This window comes from Neoarius graeffei, chromosome 14 (genome assembly GCF_027579695.1).
Source record: "Neoarius graeffei isolate fNeoGra1 chromosome 14, fNeoGra1.pri, whole genome shotgun sequence".
Lineage (NCBI taxonomy): Eukaryota > Metazoa > Chordata > Actinopteri > Siluriformes > Ariidae > Neoarius > Neoarius graeffei.
Genome location: NC_083582.1, coordinates 43,543,828 through 43,569,060, shown reverse-complemented (window position 1 = coordinate 43,569,060; position 25,233 = coordinate 43,543,828). Strand labels below are relative to the sequence as shown.

Sequence of the window (25,233 nt, the reverse complement as noted above, 5' to 3'; positions counted from 1 at the left end):
GGGGGAAACCGGAGCACCCGGAGGAAACCCACGCGGACACAGGGAGAACATGCAAACTCTGCACAGAAAGGCCCTCGCCGGCCATGGGGCTCGAACCCGGACCTACTTGCTGTGAGGTGACAGCGCTAACCACTACACCACTGTGCCGCCCTTACTCAAACTCAAAATGAAATATTCTAATATTTTGAGATTTTTGTTTTTGTACTGTATGCCATACTGATTAAAATTAAAATAGAAAAATGCTTGAAACATTTTAGTTTATGTGTAATGAGTCTATAAGATGACATTTTCACTTTCTTAAATAACTGATGGAAAATATTGAACTTTTACACAATATTCTAATTTTTTGAGATGCACTAGTGTGTGTGTGTGTGTGTGTGTGTGTATATATATATATATATATATATATATATATATATATATATATATATATACACACACACACACAGTGCTGCTGGACAGTTTGTGAACCCTTTAGAATTTTCTATATTTCTGCATAAATATAACCTAAAACAACATCAGATTTTCACACAAGTCCTAAAAGTAGATAAAGTGAACCCATTTAAACAAATGAGACAAAAATATTATACTTGGCCATTTAGTTATTGAGGAAAATTATCCAATACTACATATCTGAGAGTAGCAAAAGTATGTGAACCTTTGCTTTCAGTATCTGGTGTGACCCCCTTGTGCAGCAATAACTGCAACTAAACGTTTGCGGTAACTGTTGATCAGTCCTGCACACCGGCTTGGAGGAATTTTAGCCCATTCCTCCGTACAGAACAGCTTCGGCTCTGGGATGTTGGTGGGTTTCCTCACATGAACTGCTCACTTCAGGTCCTTCCACAACATTTCGACTGGATTAAGGTCAGGACTTTGACTTGGCCATTCCAAAACATTCACTTTATTCTTCTTTAACCATTCTTTGGTAGAATGACTTGTGTGCTTAGGGTCGTTGTCTTGCTGCATGACCCACCTTCTCTTGAGATTCAGTTCATGGACAGATGTCCTGACATTTTCCTTTAGAATTCGCTGCTGTAATTCAGAATTCATTGTTCCATCAATGATGGCAAGCTGTCCTGGCCCAGATGCAGCAAAACAGGCCCAAACCATGATACTACCACCACCATGCTTCACAGGTGGGATAAGGTTCTTATGCTGGAATGCAGTGTTTTCCTTTCTCTGAACAGAACGCTTCTCATTTAAACCAAAAAAAAATCTATTTTGGTCTCATCCATCCACAAAACATTTTTCCAATAGCCTTCTGGCTTGTCCACGTGATCTTTAGCAAACTGCAGACAAGCAGCAATGTTCTTTTTGGAGAGCAGTGCCTTTCTCCTTGCAACCCTGCCATGCGCACCATTGTTGTACAGTGCTCTCCTGATGGTGGACTCATGAACATTAGCCAATGTGAGAGAGGCCTTCAGTTGCTTAGAAGTTACCCTGGGGTCCTTTGTGACCTCGCCGACTATTACACGCCTTGCTCTTGGAGTGATCTTTGTTGGTCGACCACTCCTGGGGAGGGTAACAATGGTCTTGAATTTCCTCTATTTGTACACAATCTGTCTGACTGTGGATTGGTGGAGTCCAAACTCTTTAGAGATGGTTTTGTAACCTTTTCCAGCCTGATGAGCATCAACAACGCTTTTTCTGAGGTCCTCAGAAATCTCCTTTGTTCGTGCCATGATACACTTCCACAAACATGTGTTGTGAAGATCAGACTTTGATAGATCCCTGTTCTTTAAATAAAACAGGGTGCCCGCTCACACCTGATTGTCATCCTATTGATTGAAAACACCTGACTCTAATTTCACCTTCAAATTAACTGCTAATCCTAGAGGTTCACATACTTTTGCCACTCACAGATATGTAATATTGGATCATTTTCTTCAATGAATAAATGACCAAGTATAATATTTTTGTCTCATTTGCTTAACTGGGTTCTCTTTATCTACTTTTCAGACTTGTGTGAAAACCTGATGTCATATTTATGCAGAAATATAGAAAATTCTAAAGGGTTCACAAACTTTCAAGCACCACTGTGTGTGTGTGTGTGTGTGTGTGTGTGTGTAACATACACACACACACACACAAATAAATAAATAAATAAACACACACACACACACACAACTAATCACACTGTACAGGTTTTGGTCATTTCAATATCTGGCTTAGCCGCTCTACATGAATCATATAATAAAACTCCTTTCCCAGAGGAGGGAAACCAAAAAAAAAAACCCAAGCACTGATAAGTATTTATCTGACATTATAATATTTTACAAGTACCATGCACTCATTATGGATAATTTTATGGTTGTATTGTAACAACTATATTCAGTTTTAATAAAAACTGAACTCTTAAGCAGAAAGCTGCTCCATCCCCCAACACCCCAACCCAACCCAATCCTCACCCAAATTCCCTGTCCTGTGCATTCAAGTCAAGGTACTTATAAGTGGTTACATGCACAACTACATTCCTATCACTTATGGACATGTTCTGGGACTCATCATAGAGTAAATCAATGTCAAATCAACAGATTTTTGAAAAATTTGCCCGTTTGTAGTAAAACCTGGCATGTTTGAAATCTTAAGAGTTTGGTTCAAGGTACCAACTTCATATTTTGCGTTTTGACTAATTACAACATGCTCTTTCCAGTGGTATGGTTGTTTTTAATGGTAGATTGTGCTATAAATGGACAATGTGCACTTGAAATATCATTGTAGATTTTTTATTTTCTCATAAATCATAAATTGTGATTTCTTTCAAACATGCACCAAGTTATTAAGAAAGTACTATAACATAGGTGTTATATATAAGTGTAAAAGATCTGATGTGACGATATCACGGGCTTCGCTGCACAAAAGGATTTGTATCCAACTTTCAGCGAGCCATAACTTGGCAATATACAACTGTGGGCCAACTCTTTTAGAAGTCAACGACGTCTAATAGTATCGAACAATTCGTGAACATTTCAAGCATCTAGCATGAACAAGTTCAAAAGTAATACTTTACAGAACTTTGTCATTTTTAGCAATATGTATTTATTAGGGCCACAATCCTAAATGTCTCAGAAACAGAGATGCCTACTAGTACGGATTGGCCGTATTTTGTACGGAAAAGTTACATAAATACGATGTTATGGCAAACAGTGTTATTCTGTACGGAATTATTATAAAGTCTTAAAAAATTCCAGTGAGTTGTTTTTAAATGTCCAAGCAACTTTTTCAATCCATGAGCGATTCACGGCTAGGCTATTTATTTTTACGACAACCACACACGCTATGTGTGACATGCGCAGATTCCGCACATGCTGCGTGTGACACGCGCAGATTCCGCACATTTGTTCGCGCTATTTTCGATACGGTAGAATGGCCGTGCATTACACCCAGTCAAAAGGGCAATGGATACGCGCACTGCAAACTGTGTAGAACTGACATTAACATCACTCATGGTGGTCGCGATGACTGCACGCAGCATGTCAACTACAAAATAAACATATGGAGTATGCTGAAATGGCGAGTCAGGCGGAAAGTAAATCTGGGGGTATCCAGCAGTTTTTTACGAAATCTGTGGATGAAAAGACACAGAACGTGACCCGTGCTGAAGCGGTGATGGTTGACCTGTGCTTGGAGTTGAACTTGCCAATTAGTGCCATGAAATGTGAGTTAAACTTATTCAGTTTCTTTTTACATGTATGATTTTTATTCACTGAAATATCAAACACTGGCTGTACTTCTTTAATTCAAAGTCTTTTCAGTGTTGCAAGTGCAAATGTACATGTAGTATGATCAAAAACAGAATTTTATGATTAGTGCTGTTGGGATTGTGGCAAAAAATTGATCATTCCACTGTTTTAAATACAATTATAAATGTCATTTTATTCAATGTCTCTTCTGAAGCATTATGCTTAAGTATTTATACATTGGGACATTAAGATAATGTCAGACTCTCTTTGGCATGAAATAAGAAATTTTTTTTTTTATTTTATTAGAATCCGTTAACAGGTAGAACATTTTGCCAGGCAATATAATACTTTTGAGGAGTTACATTCAATACCAATGATTGGTAGTCAACCGTAATGTCTGCAAACAGGGAACACTACTGTATTTATAAAAATGTGATCTATTGTATGCTCTAGAAATTTGTTGAGTGGAAATTCAGTTGAGATGGCTGCTCGCGTTTTGTTTATTCAATTCACACAAAACAGTTCTTTTTAATAATTTAAATGTTAAACATATTGGTATATACACCTCTTTGTAATGGAAATGCGCATAAATTAATGTTACTGAAAGTCATTCCAAAATACTGAAAAATGTTTTCAAGAATACTGAAATTCAAAATTTGGGGTAGGCATCTCTGCAGAAATGAAAGTGAAACAAGATACAAGCTGAAAAAAAATAAATAAATTCCACACTAGTTGTTGACTACAATGTATGTAAAATATGAAGCAAATCCAAGACAGGATGCCTCTGTTGATTTGACATGGAATAATCCATGGCAATTTAAAAAAAAAAAAAAAAAAAAATTTATAATGGAAATGCGCATAAATTAATGTTACTGAAAGTCATTCCAAAATACTGAAAAATGTTTTCAAGAATACTGAAATTCAAAATTTGGGGTAGGCATCTCTGCAGAAATGAAAGTGAAACAAGATACAAGCTGAAAAAAATAAATAAATTCCACACTAGTTGTTGACTACAATGTATGTAAAATATGAAGCAAATCCAAGACAGGATGCCTCTGTTGATTTGACATGGAATAATCCACGGCAATTAAAAAAAATATATATATTTATATTTGTCTGATTATAGGAGGGCGGCACGGTGGTGTAGTGGTTAGTGCCGTCACCTCACAGCAAGAAAGTCCGGGTTCGAGCCCTGTGGCCGGCGAGGGCCTTTCTGTGTGGAGTTTGCATGTTCTCCCCGTGTCCGCGTGGGTTTCCTCCGGGTGCTCCGGTTTCCCCCACAGTCCAAAGACATGCAGGTTAGGTTAACTGGTGACTCTAAATTGACCGTAGGTGTGAATGTGAGTGTGAATGGTTGTCTGTGTCTATGTGTCAGCCCTGTGATGACCTGGCGACTTGTCCAGGGTGTACCCCGCCTTTCGCCCATAGTCAGCTGGGATAGGCTCCAGCTTGCCTGTGACCCTGTAGAACAGGATAAAGCGGCTACAGATAATGAGATGAGAAAATGAGATCTTAAATTTAGTTATAGTGAGCATTCTTTAACAGCTGAAGGCACAAAATCTGTCTCGTGCTGGTTGTTACGAAAGAAAAACGGCATTATGAAGCATTAGTATTTATTTGTTTAAAAAAAAAATCAGAGTGTTTCCTGAAAACAGGGATCGTGTGTGCACATGTTTTGATAGAGCACTGCTGCGGACAGATTGCACCCTACTACGCGACTGGGGCACCACGTGATTTGCAGGAAAAGCTGGAGGAATGTCGACATTAGTGAAACGTTGAACTTCAACCAAACCAGCCCACTGTAAACAAAAAATAAATAGACCAACCGCTATGAAACGTTGTTGAATGTACTCTCTAACGTATAGAGCTCGGGTTTACAGCAGTAAGCGGGCAGAATAGCCTTTACCGGGCTTCTGTCACGGCCTCAAAATGCACTGAGGCCGCAGCACAGCACTGCATATGGATCCGGACAGTTTCGATTTGTTGAGTAGCTTCTTATCAGCTAATTGCTATTTTAACATGAAAGAAGCCGCAGAGTAAACCCGTGCCATGCAGTGTGAGAAGTGAAACCCAGGCTTTACATCTCCACCCTCCCACCATCCGTCCTCCAATTACAGCCAGGCAGCATTAACAGCAGCTAAGCTAAGCTAAGCTAAGTCAAGCTAAGCTAAGCTAACTCCGGCTTTCCTGAACAGCACAGGCCTCTGCCGAAACACCCTCACACAGTAACCACCGTTAACATTTCTGTTTTCTTGTCGAAACGAGAGAGGAAATAAAAACAAAACACACAGTTCACGGTAAACTTACCTCTCCGCGCGCAGATACGGTCGGTTTTTCATTGTGTCACGAACGCCATGGTAACGGCGAAACACAGGAGAAGTGGAAGAGAAACCGGAGAGCATGTTCAAATACTGTCCTAGTCTATATAGTACAGTACAGTATATTAAACCACACTGCTTGAATTCCGTCCTGCTGTACTAAACAGGAGGTCAAAAACAGTACGCCATCTGGTGGCCTATTATTTTTCACCACAGTATTCAATACGTTATTAGACGGTATTAATTATTATGCCGCCTCGGACGTGTGGAAGCTGAGCACGACACAGCTGCCCTGTCGCAAACCGAGCCGACAACTGCACGCGCGCAAACGCTCGCTTGTACCGTAGTGCGTGCTTTTGAACGTGTGCGCGAGGAAGCTGGCGGACACCAGAATAGGAGGGGCACGAGATTTAAAATTCGCCGGTGCGCTTTAGCCGAGAAACATTAGCTTTTAGCTCGCGGACTCTCCGCAGCGACCCATCAAACCCTCACCGCACCGACCGGCCCTTCCACTTCACCAGCAGGTACGTTAAAGAGTTACACAGCGCCTACGGTGCTCCCAACAACAATCATGGATGCGATTAAAACCAAATAATGAACATACCTGTGATTTTATTAATAATTATCTAGCTGTGTTCGTCCATTATAATATCCATAGAGCGTCCGGCGGTGAACAATGACGTAGTTTCCCTACTGCTACATCCGGGTAACAGACAGCAGGTTTCAACCAACCAGCACTAGGCCTCCGGTCTGCAGCAGCTCTATCCGCCAAGATGTCCGACTCCGCTGCGTGGTTCAGTAGAGCCCAGCTCATTCTTTTGTCGTTTAAAGTAAAAGCAAACGCGTTTTTTGAAGAACGTATTTCATACTTGAAGCAGGTTATCCCTTCAATGCTTGTTTGGAGGCCTGGTAGTGATTTTATTTGGAGGGGAAGCTCACACGGGAAATCACATTTGCACGTGGTGTTCATTTTTCTCGACTGTTTATAAAACAAGGGTCTCATGGACTTTATCCTGGGACAACTGAAACGCAGTGTGGACAGTCTGAACTTAATTATTTCCAATTGCACTGTGTTAAGATTGAAAACATTATAATAAAACACATTAAGGGTTTTGAGTTAGTTAGATTCAAGTTGAAAATACTTGTTTTTAGGATATTAATATGTCGGGGGGAGGAGTCAGTTCAGTTAAGCTGTAACAATGATGACGTTGATAGTAATTGATCATGATCAACAAAACTGGCTATACTATGGATACCCGGCCTCCTCTGAGACCCGAGTGCTATTACTAATACCAACATGCACCATCAGAAACTGGCTAGAAGCCACACAACCCTGGATCTTTGAACTTGCTGAAACTGAGACATTTGTCCTCCCTCAATCCTTCATAAAACTCTTCAGTTAAATTATCTTAAATTTTTTATACTAGCATCTGACATTGCTAACTGCTATTGTCGGTAAGGACTTCAGTTTATGATTTTATCATAAATCATTAGCCAAGATAATATGCATGGCACACGAGTTGCGTAACCGAACGCTTCTGCTTACCTCATCATCCTATTAATTAACACATCAGACCATAACACTCATCTCATTATCTCTAGCCGCTTTATCCTTCTACAGGGTCGCAGGCAAGCTGGAGCCTATCCCAGCTGACTACAGGCGAAAGGCGGGGTACACCCTGGACAAGTCGCCAGGTCATCACAGGGCTGACACATAACCTAACCTGCATGTCTTTGGCCTGTGGGGGAAACCGGAGCACCCGGAGGAAACCCACGCGGACACGGGGAGAACATGCAAACTCCGCACAGAAAGGCCCTCGCTGGCCACGGGGCTCGAACCCAGGACCTTCTTGCTGTGAGGCGACAGCGCCAACCACTACACCACCGTGCCGCCCACCATAACACTCACTGGCTTAAATTGATTTAGAGGGACAAAAACATAAGTAAAAAGGCAAAAATAAATAAATTGACCCAAATTACTTTAATTGTTGAGTTTCACAATTTGTAGGCAGGGGTATAAAGAGTACATTAAAAAAAGGTTTTGTTTATTCATTAAAAAGTCAAAATGTTTAAAAGGTTTTATTTGTGTTAACATTGCGTGCACATTTATACAAAAACAATTGACAAAAATAAAGCTATACATTAATTTGCCAAAAAAACCAAAACTATACATACTTGGAGAATAGTCGTCACAAGTTATATTTACTTCGTAAGACACCCAGTAGTGAATTTTATTACCATCAACATTTTTAGTTCACTCTCGTCTTCTGAAAAGTTACATTTTCTTGTTCACCAATCAGTTGGAAATTCTGGATGACCTGGAAATGGAGTACATGAAACAGACAAATTTCTCTCTCTCTCTCTCGAGAAGCTTAGCTAGGATTAAAGCTGGTGTGTGCATGCGTGCAAGATTTAACCGAGGAGAAAATGTTTGTGTACAATGGAGATCAAAATTGGAGAACAATTTATAAAATACTTGATTTATTCTGAAATTGTTAATCTTCATTGTGGTGCATAAGGATAGGAGCAGGCTTCACGCAGTGTGTTTTTAATTAATTCTGAGTGCACTGACCAATTCAGAAAAAAGGGAGAGGCCGTGCTATGCATACAGATTTATTTGCACAAACACAGTTTGGCGTGTGCCTTCTTCAGTGTGCTCAAGTAAAATCAGTGTTACTACAAATCTTAAAATGCCCGCACCCATGTACACACCCCCATCAACCTATGACAAAGTTAAATACAATAATTAGCAATATCAACAGTAATAAACAATCCACTGGTCTTAAAACCTTTTGTCAAAAAAAAAAAAGTGAGCACAAGCATAATCAATTCACATTTTTACAAAAAAAGTCAAAAGACAAATCATTCATTCCATGAAGAATGCAAGTATTCAGATTAAAAATATACCAAGCCTCCCTTTGTAGGAGGCGATTCTCACAGTTTCCACCTCCTGGAGACCGACTGACCATTTCCAAACCCATGAACCTGAGCGCATTGGCGTCATGGCCCGCAATATTAAAGTGTCTTGCAACTGACGACCTTTCATCATTTTTTTCTAATTGCACATTTATGTTCACAAATTCTAGTTTTTAACTGCAGTTTTGTTTTGCCCACATCAAATAGCCCACAAGGGCATATCAATAAATACAAAACACATGCAGATAAGTAATTCTGCCCTTCACTTAATATGCTCTGTTTTCAGACGTGTAAATGATTTTTCCCCATGAGCATGTTACATATTACACAATTAAGACAATTACCGTATGGAATCTTAAAGGCAAACGATGGAGTTAATACAGGAAGGTACCAATTGGTCTCTCACACTGGATGCTCTTTTATAACAAGCGCACAGGAGAGCTTGAAAAACATGACCAATGTTTGGATCACTACTTAAAATGTGCCAATGGTGATGAACAATATTTTTTAGTGTATTTAACATCTGCCCATAAGTGGACACGAAGGTGACTGGAGTATTAGTGTTAAGTGTCTGTGTACGGTCAGTCATTAAATCAGAGCACTGAATAGCACCCACCTGCTCCAGGCAACCCTGCAATGAAGTTGGTGCATACCCCCTGTCAAGAAGTTGCCATAACTCTCCTGCTTGCCTCTCAAACGCTTCTTCACTATCACAGATATGAAATACCCTTAAAAGTTGGCTAGAAGGCAAGCTGCGTTTAAGTGAAGGTGGATGGAAACCTTGATAATCTAAATAAGTGTTACGATCGGTTTCTTTCCTATAGATCTCTGTGTGCAATGAATTATCCAATTTTTTTCACAAGAACATCCAAGTATGGCATAACCTTGTCATCACAAGTCAATGTGAATTTAATAGAAGGCAATCGGGTATTCACAATTACTGAAAGCGACCAGTTCTTCCTTTGAACCTAGCCATATATAAAAAATATAATCAAAATGTACCTATACCACACCTTTTAGATGTTGCTTAAAAGGATTAGAGTAGATTAAATCATGCTCAAATTTACCCATAAAAAGGTTGGCATAATTCGGTGCCATAGGCAATCCCATTGCGGTACCCTGGGTCTGCAAGAAAAACTTATTCCGAAACATGAAATAATTCTTTATTAAAACCTGATGGGCTAATGACGTTAGAAACTCAGTATGTGGCGCTTGGTTTATCCGTAAGTAATGTTCTAAGGCCACGAAGCCCACAGTATGTGGGATATTGGTGTACAAACTAATCATACAACATAACTGATATATTTACTTCTCCAATATGCAACAATTTATTTTTAAAAAAATATCTGTTGTATCCCTCAGAAAAGAGGGCAAATTATACACCAGTTCCTTAATGTGATAAATTGACGAATTGAGAAAGAGGTTCAGTCACAGATTGATTACCAGACACAATTGGACAACTGGGTGGATTGTCAAGCCTCTTGTGGATTTCTGGAAGAGTATAAATTACTGATCTTAAGGGATTGGTTTGCAATAAATAGCTATACTCCTTGTCATCAATAATTGAATCAGACAATGCTCTTCAATATAGATTTTATCTCCTCACTAAATTTCAGAGTAGGGTCAGCATGTAGATGCATATAAGCACTTTTATCACCAAGTTGTCTCCATTTCTTATATATAAGCAGACTTGCCTTGTATAACAATTGAAACCCCCCTCCAGTAGGTTATCACAATATCACTATCAAACAATGTATTCAAAGCCTCCTTTTCAGAGGTTAGATCTAACTGAATAATCCCCACTCTTCAGATAGGTAAGTGTCTTGCTCCACCAACTGGCAGAATGTCTCTACTGAAGAATTATTAATAGGGGGAAGGAAAGTACTTTTCTGTTTGAACAAAATTTTAGAGGGGGCAGAAGGACACTTGTAGATCAGTCTCTTGTGGGATATATATAATCTTTCATTCCCTTTTGAATAAAATGCTTTAAGGGGAATAGATCAGAAAACTTAAACATTTCTATTTTTGTAATAAAGAGGTCATTCCCTTTAACAGAGACAAAAGAGAGGCTAAACAACCTCTTTTATATATTATATATAAATAAATAAACAAACAAAAAACACGTACAACAGTGGTATAACCACAGCTGGCATTCCTTCAAATTCTGAGCAATGAAGATTAAGAAAAAGGGGAAAGAGGCCGCACTATGCATAGATATTTATTCGCACAAACGCGTTTCAGAATGTGCCTTCCTCAGTGTGCTCGAGTAATGTGTTACTACAAATCTTAATGCCCACATGCATGTGCACCCCCCCAATCATCAACTTATGACAATACAATAAAGTTAAATACAATAATTGGCAATATCAAAACAATCCATTGGTCTTAATCTTTTGTTAATAAATACATTTCTGTATGCATAGTATGGCCTCTTTCCCTTTTTTCTTAATCTTCATTGTTCAGAATTTGAAGGAATGTCAGCTGTGGTTATACCACTGCTGTACTAGCTTTTTTTTTTAAATAACTAAGGCCCTTCAACAAAAACCTTTATTTTGTGTGAAACACAGTGATCAAAATAGAGAACAGTAACCATTGTAGCAGAAGAGAAGATTAAAACTAAAGATTTGAGGGCTACAGGATTCAAAACTTAATGGGAAGTGTAGAGGCCCTTGCTTTGAATGACTTCAGCACATATGTGCCCACAGGACTTCACTAGTTTCTCACACTGGTCTGGTTTGGTCTTGGTCCATTCTTCTTGCTGTCTCTTCCACAGTTTGGTAACTGTAGTGGGTTTCTTAGCCATTACTTTGTCGCCAAGGATTTTCCAGATGTTCTCTAGGAGGTATAGATTTGGACTCTGGGCTGGCCATTTCATGGTTTTGAGGTTCTTAGCTTCAAGGAACTGCTTTACCCGTTTTGCAGTGTGACAGGGTATCGTCTTGCATGAAAACTGCAGGCTGATTGGGAGATACTTGCAATGAAGGAATCATGTTGCCAAAGGAGGTTCTGATAAACATTTGCATTCACCCTTCCATGTAGCTGAGGAAGCTTCACCCCAGGAAAGCAGCAGGCCCAGACAAGGTGTGTCCCCGACTACTGAAGACCTGCGCTGCTAAACTGGGTGAACCACTCCAACGCATCTTCAACCTCAGCCTGCAGGTGGGGAGAGTACCCACCCTCTGGAAGACATCATGCATCATTCCAGTTCCCAAGAAGAACCGTCCCAGCGAGCTGAACGACTTCCGACCGGTGGCACTCACTTCACATCTGATGAAGACGTTGGAGTGGCTCTTCCTCAGCCTCCTCAGACCCCAGGTGCAACACGCCCAGGACTGTCTGCAGTTTGTGTATCGGACAAGTGTTGGTGTGGAAGACACCATCCTCTACCTGCTACACCGAGCCCACTCGCATCTGGATAAGGGAAATGGCACAGTGAGGATACTCTTCTTGGACTTCTCGAGTGCCTTCAACACCATCCAGCCCCTACTGCTTCAGGACAAACTGAACAGGATGTGAGTGGACCCCTGCCTGGTCACCTGGATCTCCAGCTACCTCACCCACAGGCAGCAGTACACCAGGCTGAAGGACATCACGTCTGACACTGATTAGCAGCACCAGAGCACCGTGCTGGCCCCTCTTCTCTTCACCCTGTACACCGCAGACTTCTGCGACAACTCGGAGCTGTGTCACGTTCAGAAGTTCGCTGATGACACAGCCATTGTGGGGTGTATCAGGGGTGACAGAGAGGAGGAGTATAGGAGCCTGGTGAGGGACTTTGCCGTTTGGTGCAACAGGAACCATCTGCAGCTCAACACCTCGAAGACCAAGGAGCTGGTCATTGAATTTGCAAGGTCCAGACCAAGGTCATGACCAGTTCTGATCGAAGGAGTTGAGGTGGAGGCTGTGGATTCCTACAAGTACCTCAGGCTGTGGCTGGACAGCAAGCTGGACTTGCAACACCAACCACCTGTACAGGAAGGGACAGAGCAGGCTGTACTTCCTGAGGAGGCTGCAGTCCTTTAACATCTGCAGGAAACTCCTGTGGATGTTCTATCAGTCCATGGTCGCCAGTGTCCTGTTTTACACCGTGGTGTGCTGGGAGGGGCAGCACATCCAAGGAGGACATCCAGGCTAGACAAACTGATCAGGCGGGCCGGCTCTGTGGTCAGCATGAAGCTGGACTCTCTGGTGACGGTGGCAGAGAAGAAGACTATGGACAAACTACTGAACATCATGGACGATGCCAGTCACCCTCTGCACACCATCAGCAGCAACCAGAGGAGCCTGTTCAGTGACAGAATGCTCCTTTCCAAGTGCAGGACTAACAGACTTAAAAACTCCTTTGTCCCTTATGTCATCAGACTGTACAACTCCTCTCTGGGGGGGACAGAGGACGGGAAGGAGCAGTAGCCTAGCCTGACAAAAAGCAATACTGGACAATGTGCAATATAAAAGTGCAATACCTCTCCTGCTGGACTTTTTTTTTTGTATATGTAAATACTTAATTTATCTCGAAGTTCTCCATTTTCTATTCTCTGTTATCCTGTAATGATGCTGCTGGAATTTTAATTTCCCCTGAGGGAACCCTCCCAAAGGGATCAATAGAAGTTATTTAACCTAATCTAGCTGTACAAGAGGCCCAACTCCTGCTGTAGAAAACATCCCCCAAACCATGATGCTTCCTCCTCCAAATTTAACTGGCTTCTTTACACACTTTGGGTTCAGTCTTTCCCCAGTTCAACACCGAACGTAATGCTTCCCATCAGACCCAAATAAGTTGAATTTGCTCTCATCACTGAAGTGAACTTTGGACCAGTTCTCCTCTGTCCACACAACATTCTCCTCATAAAAAGGCTAGACTAGCCTTTGCTTCTTTCTACTTATGAGAGGTTTGGTCACTGCAGAGTGGGCTTTCAGTCCAGATTGTCTTAAACAGCAAGATGCTGTAGGCCCAAACAGAGCCTTGCCCTATTCATCACTGAACTGGCAAGCAATTCCAGCTGCAGCATTGACCCGACTCCCCACTGAGAGTCTCCGCATGAGCCTGTCCTCTCGTGCATTTGTCTTACGTGGACGAGCAGCCTTTTTGGGAGACTTGAATGAATTAGTATCATTGTGAAGCATCAATATTCTAGAAATCACAGACTTAGAACACCCAACTTCTCTTGCAGCAGTCATCCCTTTGGCCTTTGTCTGGACAACCTGCTGTCACAGGGTTTCAGTCACCTTAGAGTGGCTTGCCATCTTGCAAAGTAACAAATGCAAACAAACAGGAAAAGCAACAAACAGGCTTGCCAGATGAACAGGGCTTGTCAAATAATTAAGGAAGTTGTCACCAGGTGCCAGATTAACACCAATAACTTAAGTATCTGAAAGTGTTCTCTAATTTTGATCAGATTTGTTCTTCAAATTTCTCACTTATTGTGCTCCAGAATATACTTAAATGATAAAATGTGCTCAAAACTTACCCTCCTATTCCTGTTAGGATAACTTCAAATATGTAAAAGCAGTGACTTTAAAATTTAGCAAATTATAGGTCGTTCTCCAATTCTGATCTCTACTGTATGTGTTGAGACAGTTCATAGGTTTGTGTCACACAGACAAATCAGACATACCTTGGAAGAAACTCTTCTTCAATGCCTTGTTCACCAATGCTCTTTTAGCAGGATGGCAGGGAAAATATCAATATTTAAAATGAAGGTTCTACCTGACTGGCCAGTGAATACCTTCAGTTCCCAACCCAAACTAATCAGGCAGCACATTCCCCAAATAAATAATTTATTTAAATAGTTTCCCCCAAATTTACTTTGTGTGCGCGCGCACGCGTGTGTCTGTCTGGTGTGTGTTTGCTGGATGAAGATGGTCATCTGCAGGATCCCTCCCCACGGCTCCTATTACACAGCATTTGGACCTGAACAAACAATTAAGTCATTCAAGTCTTCACATTTATTTTAGAACAATTTTTACAGTAAAACTGCACTCCTGGCTTTCCCCCTGAAACTCAAAGTGTAAGTGGGGACGATGACACAACCCACCAACGGGATCCTGCCCCCCGTCCCACACTCTCTTTAGGTTGGAGAAGAAGAAAAAACAAACAGGAGTGCAGTTCTATTGTTAAATTAATTATTGAACAATTAATTAATATGACTTAATTGTTCTAAATTATTTTAGAACAATTAATTATTGTTCTACAATAAATGTGAAGACTTAAATGACTTGACTGTTTGTTCAGGTCCAAATGCTGTGTAATAGGAACCATGGGGAGGGGTCCTGCAGGTGACCATCCTCATCCAGTAACCCATCCCCCAAACCAGGGTGGTGGTGTCCATTTTTGGGAGAAAACAGTGGTGAAAGTACAGTAGAGAGATGCTGAAGTGCTGTATTTATATACCATTTCCAGAAAACAGCACCTGTTTTCAGAAGTGGACAGTAACAAAGTACGTTTATTTGAGTACACTGAGTATCTGTACTTTTTTTTTTGGAAACTTATGACTAACTTCACTACATTTGAAAGACATACTTTTTACTCCACTACATTTCTATAAAAGGTCCTCATTACTATGAAGTTGCTTTGAAAGTGGTTGTTTTTTTTTTTTTTTCTTTTTGTGATTGATTTTTTTTTTTCCTAGGTGACACATACCCCTTTTCCACCAAATCAGTTCCAGGGCTGGTTCAGGGCCAGTGCTGGTGCACAACTCGTTCAACTTGCGAGCCAGCTGAGAACCAGTTTGTTTTTCCATAGCTCGCGGTGCTAAGAGAAGCCACGTCATTACGTTGCTGTATACGTCAGTTATGTCGCTACATTTGCTTAAACCTTGGCGTGAATATCAAAGCAAAAACAACGTGGAAGAAGCAGCAGCAATAATAATAATAATAATAATAATAATAATGGATGACTTCGTTTGTACAGCTGCTGCTTCTCGGCGCTTAAAAATGGCGATCTTTCACGGTCTTGTTATTGTTGTTGGTCTTAACAACTCCGAACCCCCCGCTGACGTAAGCGGTTCTTTCCTCTGGCCCAGCAGAGAGTTGGTGCTAGCCTGGAACCGGTTTTTCTGGCCCCAGAGCCAGTTCTTTGTCAGTGGAAACAGAAAACCCGGTTCCAAACTAAGCACTGGCCCCGAACCAGCCCTGGAACTGCTTTGGTGGAAAAGGGGCAACAGAGTCAATCAGTAATCACTAGGGTCATGTCATGTCCATAGACTGTATAAAATCAAGATCAATGATTTCTCAGCAGCATTATTTAACACGATCAGCTGATGGCAGAATGGAAGGAGGCGGTTCTTCTGGGGAATGAACGCACACCCATGGCTTTACCAAGAACCCATGTTTCAGTTTTCTGAAAGGAATAAAGAGTTGTTTTGTTTTAAATGTTTGCCTAAAACGGAGCACATCACAGCCTACAAAAACTTGCCATCTGACCTGCAGAAGTATATTGAGGGATGTAAACGTTTTATTCCAAGAGAAAGCTTGCAGTGAAGTTGTCTGTGCTTTTAGAGCTAGCGATAACATTACAATAGCTATGCAGTCTGGTTAGTCAAATGACTTTCTATGGATTTGCTCAGCAAGTTGCCATCGCCTTGTCCACGGCTAACGTTAACACACAGCTAGTTAACTTGGACACTTAGCATTTAAAAACGGAGTTACGCTAACATGAATAACGTTAACTTCTCTGAAGTCCTTTCAGAAAATGTTTTAGCAGAATCTTGCCAAATAAACAATGTAGAAATCTCTTTTCTTGTAGCATTAGGTGGAGTTTCACTGACTAGCTAACTTAGCATTAAACCACCATGATTCTACAGACAGATTCATATGTGCATGAATACAAAAAAAAGTACTTTTAATAAAGTAATTTTTAAAATCAAAGTACTTTACCTTAAGTAAAAATTTGACTGGACAACTTTCACTTATCAGAGTAACATTTGACCAGTGGAATCTGTACTTTGACTTAAGTAATGAAGTTGGGAACTTTGTCCATCTCTGCCTGTTTTCACCACACTGGCTAGTTTAGCCTTGTTCGCTAAGGCTTTCATAAACCGAGTGTTAAGTATTTTAGAAAACATTCCCAAATTTTCCCTTCAAACGTAGTAGCTGAGAAAACGCTTGATAAACGTAAACACTACACAAGTACAAGCAATGTAACTTGGTTTCTTACGTTTTCGTGTGGAAAATTACTCATAACAGAAAAACAGCGAGCGTTACTATCCAAAACTATTAACCATATACACCTCGTTTCCTAAAGAATTAAACTTTGGAAAGTTTCTCCAACAATCAAAACGTAGTTGATAAAACATTTGGTAAACAGAAATACCTAGTTAAACACAAATAATTTAGTTACTTACCGTCCCGATGTTTCTTGCCTTGTTGCTCTGCTTGTGGATAGGAACAGCATGGCATAACAGCTGCTTAGCAACAGCAAAAACAATTTTAAATGTAAACTCGCGTTTACTCAAGGGCGAGAATGGAACCATATATCGCGAGACTTGACACTCTGGCTCTGTCCTCCCTCCATGGCGCGATATATCCACAATGCGATACTCTGTTTACTGTTTGTAAAGAATTTAGCCAACTAACTAAACTATGAAAAAATTAATAATAATTTGGCCAACATCTCCCCTAGACTGACCGAGAGCCTCTGGTAATATTTTTTTTTAAATAACATGAAAGTAGAAATATAAGCTCACAGAGCACTTTATTAGGAACACCTGTTCATTCATACAGTTATTTAATAATGTTCACAATAAACATCAGAATACATTAAAAGTTGATGTCTTTAAAGTGTATATCCTGAACCAATTTCGTTTTTGTTTTTTTTTTAATATATGAAAGTATGTCCCTTTACACACTCATCGCCAGCTTTGCGCAGGCTCAGTGCACAGTCTGTATAGAGGAAGCGCGAGCAGGCTGCGCGAGCTTTGCGCAGGCTCAGTGCACAGCCTGTATAGAGGAAGCGCGAGCAGGCTGCGCGAGCTTTGCGCAGGCTCAGTGCACAGCCTGTATAGAGGAAGCGCGAGCAGGCTGCGCGAGCTTTGCGCAGGCTCAGTGCACAGCCTGTATAGAGGAAGCGCCAGCAGGCTGCGCGAGCTCCTCCATTGAAACTCCAACTAGATAGTGTCGCAGTTCCGCAAAAATACAGTTGGTGGCGGTAATGCACCATAGTGGATGCCAACCGCCATTAAACCTGAAAGAAGAAGAAGAAGGCTGCGTGAGCTTTGCGCAGGCTCAGTGCACAGCCTGTATAGAGGAAGCGCGAGCAGGCTGCGCGAGCTTTGCGCAGGCTCAGTGCACAGCCTGTGTGGACCAAGCGCTCCCATTTCTCTCTCGTTGTCCGGTCTTTTGGGAAACGATGAGTACTAATCCCATCAAGACTGGTGTTGCTACACCCTCCTACGATACATCTGTTAACCATTTTAATAATTACGCGATAACGTTGAAGAAACGTGCAGAAAACCACCAGGTCGTTTTCTCATAAACAAACCAGCGCTGACGTAGGATTCAGAGGGAGGCGTCTCGCAGATGACGTCACAAATCAATGTTTGCTGGGAAATCAAGTTTTTTCAGAGGCGGACCAATTCGCCTCAAATGGCTTGATTTCAACTGAATTTTTCTGGTATTGCGCAAGGTAAAAAAATTGCACAAAATGTGACAGATATTTGACCAAAGTTTAATATAAAATAGAATTACATTGATCTTGCTCCTGAATTTACCCAAGATGTGCCCTTTAAAGGGGCCGACTCACCCTTCCCAGAATCCTATTCACTGTTTTTGTTTTGAAAGCACGCGACCTCTACCTGTTAGCCCTCTGTGCAGCAAATCCTCAAGTTGTGCCTTACTAGTCTGTTTCCATTAACCCGCTTCATGCACAGTTTAAAGTGGTTAACTAAAAATGAATAATGGAAACGTGAATTTTGAAGGGGGCCTTGTATCACAAAAAAGATTGCCAACTCGCATAAGGTGGTTTTTCAGGCAATTTGAGAAAGCAATATTTCACATCCGTGAGACGGAAACAGGGGCGGCATGGTGGTGTAGTGGTTAGCGCTGTCACCTCACAGCAAGAAGGTCCTGGGTTCGAGCCCCGGGGCCGGCGAGGGCCTTTCTGTGTGGAGTTTGCATGTTCTCCCCGTGTCCGTGTGGGTTTCCTCCGGGTGCTCCGGTTTCCCCCACAGTCCAAAGACATGCAGGTTAGGTTAACTGGTGGCTCTAAATTGACCGTAGGTGTGAATGAGTGTGAATGGCTGTCTGTGTCAGCCCTATGATGACCTGGTGACTTTCGCCCATAGTCAGCTGGGATAGGCTCCAGCTTGCCTGCGACCCTGTAGAACAGGATAAAGCTGCTAGAGATGATGTGATGGAAACATTTTTTGCATTTAAGTTACACGCATGGCATGAAGAGCAAATGGAAATGCTACCTTTCTGGAAAAAAAAAAAGTGCTCTGAAAGTAGGCCGGTAACGATAACAGATTTTGCTGGACGATTAATTGACCAAGAAATTATTGCGATAAACGATAATATTGACATTTTGAGACCATTTTCAACTCGTATAATGATAATGGAATAATAATGCAAATACACCCTTTCAAAGATCAATAAACTTTACTTTCTAAAGAACATTTAACACAGGAACTGCAAGACAACCAAAAACAATAGGCCTAAATAAAATGGACTTGTTAACATAAGAATAGCCTAATGTAGTCTGGCTTACAGCAAGGACTTGTTAACAAAAAACTGCACTTGAATAAAAATCAAACACAACCAAAACAATAAATAAAATGGATTATTAAGTCTCTGTAGCAAAATTGCCCTTAAAAGATATTAAACATTAGGCTCAGACAGGGAAAACAGGCAAAACAAACTGCCAGTTAGGACCTTTGTAAACAAAAAGTGCAAACTAACAACAAAAACACTCCACATTAATAAAAGCAGATGCTTCATCAGGTCATACGTAAATCCGTAGCTACTTTAGTCTGGCAGATTCCGAGCCAGAAATACCAACATGTTGACTTTGTGTGGCTTAAGGCAGGATCTCTCAGGTGTAGCAATGTTGCCAGCTGTGCTAAACATTCTCTCTGAGCTGGAGCTTGTTGCACAAATGCACATGTATTTTTGAGCCAAGTTGGTCAAGAAAGGATATCTTTTTTGATTGTCACGCCACCACATCAAGGGATCACAAGATGCATCATCAAGTGCATCTTCTTGGAGGAACTTGGTCAGCTCTGCATCAGCCTGTACACGTTTTGATAATGCAGCCTGGGCCTGACCTGCGAGATGAGCTCGTCTGTTTTGAAGAAGGTCACTCAGCCTCTTCTTCTTGGTGGGTGCAGCAGCAGTAGGTTCATCCTCGTTTCCTCCAGCAGCATTGCTGCAGCACTCACCACTGGCACCTTCTCCACTTCCTTCTGGCCCTTTTAAGTCCAGTAGCTCTTGCACAAGCTGATGTTTGACATCATCCAATGCCTCTGCCTCCTCCATGCTGCCACGATACCTTGGATCCAAGATGGTGGCCTTTCTCAGGAGGTCTTGGATTGCAGGTGAGCTGTATTTTTCAGTCAGTACCCTGCACGTGTGTCGTTTAATACTGGCTGTCAGTGCAGTGTCACTGGGGCCTGGAGAGAGAAGATCGCCTTTAATCAGTTCCAGCACAGGCTTAACTGACAACACTGTGACATATTTTTCCCCTGAGAGGATGTCTGTAAAGTCAACCAGTGGTTTCATTGCTGCGTTGATGGACTCCAACACAAACATCCTGCCAGGTTGGGTTGAGGTGGCCATGTTTTCTGTCTTCAACCAGGACACGTCTTATGGCTGGGAGTTGCTCCAGCACCCTCTCTCACGGGCGCAGATAGAGGGGGGGACGGGGGGGATTCGTCCCACCCAGATTTAAATTCACCTCGTTCGGTCCCCCCCACTTATAGGGAGGAAAAAACGTCTATGCTGTCTTTCTTTGCATAAGGCAAACCTCACGGAAAAATCAAAAGACTAATTACCATTCGGTTTATTGAGGTGCACAGCAGTGTATACATAGTTGCAACTGCACAGGTTGCGAGCTCGAGCTTGGTTGCTATGGTTACCCACAAGAAGTTTGACAGGCATATCGGGGACAGCTCCTCCTAGTTCAGGACCCCAACACGGCATGATGAAGGGTGCCAAAAGGCAGAAAACGATTGCATCGTTTTTTCAAAAAAACAACGACTGTAAGTAAACTGTGCCTTACTTTATCATATCACCTTGCAATTTTTTGATAGTCTGTTCAAAGTAATGTCGTAGTGAAAGTAAAATCGTACGGAGTAGAGATGCCTTTCTGGTAGCCTCCTTCTTTCGGTGGCAGCCTGTAGATACAGTGCTCAGAAGGCAGTTTTAATGTTTAATCTGGCGTTCCCTGCCATAATTTCAGCGAGCATATTGTTTCATAAGGAAACTTTGCGAAGAGTTGTTGACTGACTGCCGCTCACGCAACACACAGGCACAGTTAGAAAGTCAGGATGCACTGGTTTACACTTTACACACACGCGTAGCCCAGCCTCTCGATATGGTTAACAGTTGGAACTTAGCGGTTTTAAAACTAGTTTTGCAATTTCTGTGCGTGATGATAATGTGTAAACTTTGGATTTCCATAGGCTATGTTAAAATGTTATCATTGTCCTGGCCTGCAGGTAGTTCCTGGTGATGGCAGTGAGGGAGGTGAAATAACATGTATACACACTACCGTTCAAAAGTTTGGGGTCACCCAGACAATTTTGTGTTTTCCATGAAAAGTCACACTTTTATTTACCACCATAAGTTGTAAAATGAATAGAAAATATAGTCAAGACATTTTTCTGGCCATTTTGAGCATTTAATCGACCCCACAAATGTGATGCTCCAGAAACTCAATCTGCTCAAAGGAAGGTCAGTTTTATAGCTTCTCTAAAGAGCTCAACTGTTTTCAGCTGTGCTAACATGATTGTACAAGGGTTTTCTAATCATCCATTAGCCTTCTGAGGCAATGAGCAAACACATTGTACCATTAGAACACTGGAGTGAGAGTTGCTGGAAATGGGCCTCTATACACCTATGGAGATATTGCACCAAAAACCACACATTTGCAGCTAGAATAGTCATTTACCACATTAGCAATGTATAGAGTGGATTTCTGATTAAAGTGATCTTCATTGAAAAGAACAGTGCGTTTCTTTCAAAAATAAGGACATTTCAAAGTGACCCCAAACTTTTGAACGGTAGTGTGTGTGTGTGTGTATATATATATATATATATATATATATATATATATATATATATATATATATACACACACAAAATGGAATCATTTGCTGACAGCTCAGTCCCCCCAGTTCAAAAATCCTATCTGCACCCCTGCCCTCTCTACCATCTTTTGCTTACTGCCCCATCATGTGACAACATCCTGTGGGAAAGATAATATTGTTCTTGTTCAATAGTTAGTCTATATCAACATTCTTAAACAAATACTACTTTACATTTCTATTATTTATCATTATTAATTTGTATGTTTGTTACTTTTATATGCCACTGCATACAAAGAGACTACAGTTTCAATTAGATTCTACATGTTATTCTACGGGTCTACAGGCTACTATGAAATAAAAACTTTAAACAACTTTTAAATATTTTGTGTTGCAAATTAAAGCTTATTAAATGAATTAAACATAACTCACCAGTATTAGACTGTGTTGGGGGAGATTAGTCTCACTCTGTGCCATCCTCAGGTCTCTCCTCTTAAGCCAGCTCAGGTTAAATACCCTGACCAAACTTTTACAGAGTCCTATGGCACGCGCTGTCCATTCTTTGTCGCTGTCCAGACCATGGGACACAGCAAGATGGAGGTTGTGGCCAAAGCAATTAAGCCATTGCCAGCCAAGATTCCTTATTGCAGCAACAATGTTAGCACCATTGTCTGTAGTGATGCAGACTAGTTTGTGCTCATCCAGTCCCCAGTCTGCTAAAGCAGACTTCTGGTTTTCTCCAAGGGTGTCAGCAGTATGGTTTTCTGGGACATATCTGGTCTCTAAACACTTGGAATGCAGGGTCCAGTCAGCAGTTATGTAGTATATGGTCAAGCTCATATAAGGTGTCATGTTTGAACTTGACCACATATCCGTAGTTGAAGAGTAAAATGCGATTTCTTTAATCTCCTTAAGTATGTTGTCTTTTATGCTGTTGTACAGTTGTGGAATTGCCGTTTGTGACACGTATGTTCTCGAGGGCAGTTCGTACTGGCTGTCAAATGTTTGCAGCATTTTTCGAAAGGCCGGCTTTTCGACAAGATTGAACGGCAGCATCTCTTTAGCAAGTAAGCGAACTACACTGTCTGTAAGTTCGCACCATTTTGCACTGCCCTGTTTGTATTTGGTTTGTTGATTTAGGCTACGTTTACACTAGACCGTATCTGTCTCGTTTTCTTCGCGGATGCACTGTCCGTTTACATTAAACCGCCTGGAAACGCCTGGAAACGGGAATCCGCCAGCGTCCACGTATTCAATCCAGATCGTGTCAGCTCCGGTGCTGTGTAAACATTCAAAATACACGGATACGCTGTGCTGAGCTATAGCTGGCGTCTCATTGGACAACGTCACTGTGACATCCACCTTCCTGATTCGCTGGCGTTGGTCATGTGACGCGACTGCTGAAAAACGGCGCGGACTTCCGCCTTGTATCACCTTTCATTAAAGAGTATAAAAGTATGAAAATACTGCAAATACTGATGCAAATACTGCCCATTGTGTAGTTATGATTGTCTTTAGGCTTGCCATCCTTCCACTTGCAAGTAGTAAGTGATATGCGCTGGGATCACACACACAGCGGCTCAGTCCCGAATCGTGGCTTGTGCACTTCACTCACGCGCTCTGTGAGCTGCGCAGGGCCGGAGTGCGCACCCTCCAGAGGGCACTCGCTGTTCAGGGCAGAGTGATTTGGAGCGCAGGATGCCTGCGGAGCCGAGCGTATCCGTGTATTGGCGTTGCTGTGTGCACGGCTAACGGTTTTAGTGTAAACGCGAATCGTTTTAAGAACGTTAATCTGATGATCCGCTGATTCGACGTAATGTAAACGTAGCCTTAAACACCCCAGTGATTGTGGACTGTCGGGCAGAAGGTGATGGCCCATTTGTTGTAGTTTTTTTCCCCAGCCAGGAAAACTGCACCGGGTGATTGTTTTAAGTGTAGTTGCATGTTCGTTGTATTGACAGAGCTGCTGACAGACCCTGGGCAAGGCAATCCGGAACGTGTAGTTTGTTCCCAGATCCAGGATACACAGAAAGGTGTGTTGTTGAGCAAAATAGGGTTTAAGCAGGTTTCAATTTATAGGTGAAATAAGGCAAAAGAAAAGACATACATGGTCATTGCACACATTATCAGTAATTAGTGTTATTCTTTCTTTTCCTTTTCAGATGATGACCAGCCTCCCTGTAAGAAGAAAAGGTGCAGCGCTGGACCTACTGTTTGGAGAGACCTTCGAAGTGAAAGCAGCAACAAGATCTTCAAACGAGAAGGCGGCCAGTGATGAAGTTATGAGGTACAGACAGCGTAATACATTGCCCCTCAAGGACAACCCACTGCAATGGTGGAAGGGACAATCAGACCTCCCACTGCTGTCATCTCTTGCGAAAAAATATCTCTGCATACCAGCAACCAGCGTAGCATCAGAAAGAGTTTTTAGCACAGCAGGGGATGTCGTTTCAGTTCAACGCAGTGTTCTCAGGCATGATCATGTCGATCAGCTGATTTTCCTCAAAAAGAATCTTGACAAGTATGAATAAATTCTGAGTTGTGAGATGTAAACAGAAGTCATAAGCACACACACACACACACATACCAACTCAGGCAGACACACTATACTTTTGCTGTAAAGCATTGATGATTTCAGACAGAAAAAAATGTTATGAGATGGAGAGAAAGTAATAGTTTTTGTTTAGTGTTTGGAGCTTTTTCTTTTTTTTGGTAAGAAAAGCTAATTACAGACATAAGAAAGACATGTTGCATACTGAAGTCTATGTCTAGCAATGATATGTTGCACTTGTTTTACAGTTACTGAAACTCACGAGTGACTGAAGCAGTAATCATTCTGATTATTGCCTTTAATAGGCAACTTGCTATAGGCTACTTTTATTTTTGATATCTAACCTTATTTTGTGGTCTTTGAGGGAAAGTCAGCATGTATTGTATTTTAAGTATGAGCAGAGTTTGAAAACCTGTTAAGTGAGGCGCACCGGATTTCCAGTTTTGTGTTTTGTAATGTATCCCAGCATTACTAATGTAATGTATGTAAAGTATAAATAAACAAAAGGATACGGTTTTGAAATT

At 41.4% G+C, this 25,233-nt stretch overlaps 1 protein-coding gene and 1 long non-coding RNA gene across 4 annotated transcripts in view; one reads left to right on the top strand and one right to left on the bottom strand.

The window, feature by feature from the left end:
* Positions 1-6,768, bottom strand: part of usp42 (ubiquitin specific peptidase 42) — a 24,423-nt gene extending 17,655 nt beyond the window's left edge. The window contains exon 1 of one of the 3 annotated variants that reach the window (XM_060939737.1): positions 6,609-6,768. The gene's annotated coding sequence lies outside the window, so the exon portion shown is untranslated. Of the gene's footprint in view, positions 1-5,993; positions 6,568-6,608 lie in introns of those variants that run through there. The other 2 variants (XM_060939735.1, XM_060939736.1) reach the window with 2 other exon arrangements.
* Positions 6,225-25,233, top strand: LOC132898253 (uncharacterized). Its single transcript, XR_009656469.1, has 2 exons — positions 6,225-6,528; positions 24,321-25,233. It is a non-coding gene; the product is annotated as an uncharacterized LOC132898253 (long non-coding RNA).